Here is a 3,580-nt window from a genome sequence, read left to right on the forward strand (position 1 = left end):
CGAAATTCCACTGTGCAGTGACGCATAACGTGCGCAACGAGATTTGCATATTTGAAAGTGAGCAAGTAACTTTGCCCGCGGGAAACGTCGCGAGCGAACAAAGATAGCTTACTAGTGCGTGATAAGTCTCCAAGAGAATATCACCAAGTTGAAAGTACGAAATGTATTGGGCTCGTTATAAATGCAATATTATTTCATTGCTTGATCGAGTCCTCGATCGAGAGTTCATATGATTTGCGAGCCGTAGAACGGTATATGATAACAGAATCGGCCCAATAGCTTGCTATAAATCTACGTATTATGAATGATCAAGTAAAACAGAGATACTTCCTCGTCGTTAAGAAGATTCGTAGTTATATACGCATGTAATCGTACACGGCATTAGATGACGACAGTCGTTCTAATCTCCCTTAGATTTAACGCGAGCCACATTACTGCAAAATCCTTAAACCTATTTACGTTTCACGGGTGTTACTGTTGTTGTATTGCATCATATAATGTATGCATGTATATAATGTATTTTGTAATCCCTTACAACTAATATAATTTTTGTAATCTCTTATAGCTATTATTTGTAATCTCTTACAACTGGATATCTTTCATTGCCGTATAATGCAACGACAATTCATATGGAAAAAGCTCGGCAAGAATGTAAGTAAACGAATTCAAAACCTTAACGCATTTTTCAAATGTTAATTTATTGAAATCGAATTCGAATCGATATCGAATGCAAGAACATCGAGCTTAGTCCATTTAGGCGAGTGTCGATCCGAAGCAACTCGATCCGATGTAAGACGACGCCAAAACGTGCTTAGACTTTACCCACAATTTTCTTTTCCCCGAGAGGCAAAAGTTGTGATTCCGGCGAATAAACCAGTCAGCGTCTTGGCAGCAGCATAACGGCGCATACCACCGGCTGGCCAGCTTCTAACGAGTACAAGACATCGGGCTCGAGGTAACACGAGAGGGCCACCAGCATCGCGAGAGTCTCTGGTTTCGAATTTGTCTAAAGTAATTAAAACCCTCCGGCCAAGACATTGTCGCACGCTATATTCGCGATATCTTGACGAGGGTGCTTCTGACGTTCTCCTTTCTCTAGAGCGCCATCCTTATGATGTCGATCTTTAAAAAAGAACCAATCAATCTATATTCACCTAGTACGCAAGAAAATATATGTATATCTTTAATGAGATAAGTTTGCATTACAATTTATCATACTTAACACGAATTGTCACATTTGATAAATACAAAAAAAAAAAAAATTAAAATAAAAAATTTTCATCGTAATATCGCAAAGATCGTATAAAGAATATGAGAAAATATAATACGAGATCGATCGTTTGTCTTGTCGATTTCTATACTTGATAGGAAATATCATAGAATTCTTATGATGGAGTTCATTTGATTCGTTAATTTTTCTTTTTTTCTCCTTTTTTTCTTGTTTCTCAAGTTACATGATAAAACGTTACGTAGAACAAAAACAAATAGAACAATTTCGTTATATTCTGAGAACGAATGATAATGTGCAACGAAGAGAAAGTGATAGCGTTCGATCGAAGACTAGAAAGACGAGATGGAAAGTGTTAAAATCTTTTTCTTTTTTTTTTTTCCTTTCTTCTTTATTTTTCTTGCCTTTTTTCAAATCCATTAGTTACTTTATCGTGCTTTCTCATCTACTCTGAATGAAACTCGAGGGATAGTTTCTGCTAGCCGGAAGGTAACGAACGTTCACGATTGCGTGACGTCGTCTTCGTACTTATAGGTCGAACACACCAAGAGAAACACCCTACCTCTCGCGAGAGATCCTTTCCTGTCGCTGCTGTCTGGAATTACCGCCGATTAATTAGTTACACGCTAGGTAAGACGATTAGCCAGTGATACATGACGCCATGGCCGACGCGTACCTAAGAATACATTTTATCGGTGAGACTTACGAATCCAACGAGAAAAATTAAAACTCTTTCTTAACTCTATCTTAAGATATATAACTTAAGAAAGCCAAGATTCACGAAGTAAATTTAAAGAAAAGAAGGATCGATGATTTACCAAAGGATAACTATTAACAAACCTACACAAAAATTGATTACGAAGTTGACAATATAGGTTAAACGATATAAAAAAAAGAACACAAATCGAGGAATCAAGAAGGATAAAAGTCTTTTAAGAACACCCAAGTGATGTGTTTGTGTGTATATACATATAAGCGATGTATCACGTACCACATTGAATCTCACCGTTATGCGACTCGATCGTCTCCAAATCGAGAGAATCATTTTATTCGTACGCGTGACTTCGTATTGACGAGAGTATCATTTTCTTTCTTCTCTTCCTATTGTTAGTCCATCGAACGTACTGAAATACAATGAGCCTCAAGAGGAATTCTATGCTATTGGTAAGCCTCGCGATATCTATTGCGAGGCGTGTTGAAAATAGAATAGAAATCGATGGAAAACGTGATCGGTTTTTCCTTCGATAGGGTGAACGGTTTAACGTTTATCAAAATCTAACCTTTCTGAATTTCTCAATGAAATTTCAAACTCTTGAGAGATAAAGAGAGAGAGAGAGAGAGAGAGAAGAAAAAAAATACCCAGAAAAAAATTTGTATTCTATCGTAGAATTTTAGAATTCCGTTCGAAAGTAAAAAAAAATTTTTTCATAAAGAAGGGTCAGTTCGAGGATATCCTGTGATTTCTCTTCTTCTTATATGATAACCGTTCGCCTTAAACCCGAAATGCCGTTCTTGGAATATAAAGAGCGTCGGATAAAAGAAAGCCGCACTATAAACGTCGCCACAGGGTTCGCCGTTAGGGTAAAGTCATCTCCTCATTTGTTTCTTCGATCACGTAGGGACTTAATTGAATTTAGAAGCGACGCTTGGACACGTCCGAGAATTTAACGATCTTACTGCCGCAAATAATCTCGGTAAAGGCCACGACGGGCTTGTAAGCATCCTCAGGAATAACGTTGTTTCATGAACTAACGTACTTTGAGACCTCCGGACCTCCCAGCTTTACTTGTGCAATCTCGATGAACACCGACTTACGTTCGCAGACAAGAAAGGAGAATCTATTAGATTTACGATTCTCTTCCTATCTTTTTTCTTAGAACGTCCTTCTGTCCGAGAGGCAGACAAGTAGTAGTCACAGGATTTTTTCTTTCTTTTTTTTTTCTTCTTCTTCCTTTTTTTCCTCTTCTTTTTTCTTTTTTTTTTATTTACAACCTGTATCTATTTAATGAATTAATAAATCAGCTAAATTAAAATAAGACCGTAAAAACCCTTCAATGTATAATATTTTTCTTTAGAAATTTGTTAAAAAATAATATTATACTTGTTATTCAGTAAATATTAAAAAATAATAATAATAATGCGTTAAAAGATTATACATTATTTTATTAAATGTATTTAATCTATTAAGTTTTATACTATTAAACGAGCGATTCCCGATAAGGCCTAAAATTTTAATATATTGAGGTGAATCTATCGTTCTCGGACAAGCATTTGAGAATTTTATTGATTTCGAAATAACTCTTTTCTCCTGAGAGTATTAAATCATCAAATAAAATATCGTATAAACAATTT

General features: G+C 35.8%; 1 long non-coding RNA gene across 1 annotated transcript in view; it reads left to right on the forward strand.

The window, feature by feature from the left end:
- The window catches only part of LOC124954581, a 3,364-nt gene extending 2,377 nt beyond the window's left edge, over positions 1-987 (forward strand). Inside the window, exons 2-3 of the long non-coding RNA XR_007102582.1 lie at positions 566-651; positions 749-987. This is a non-coding gene — a long non-coding RNA (uncharacterized LOC124954581). The remainder of the gene's footprint in view (positions 1-565; positions 652-748) is intronic.
- The last annotated feature ends 2,593 nt before the right edge of the window (positions 988-3,580 follow it).

The sequence above is a fragment of the Vespa velutina genome, chromosome 1, assembly GCF_912470025.1.
Source record: "Vespa velutina chromosome 1, iVesVel2.1, whole genome shotgun sequence".
In the NCBI taxonomy this organism is placed as follows: Eukaryota; Metazoa; Arthropoda; class Insecta; order Hymenoptera; family Vespidae; genus Vespa; species Vespa velutina.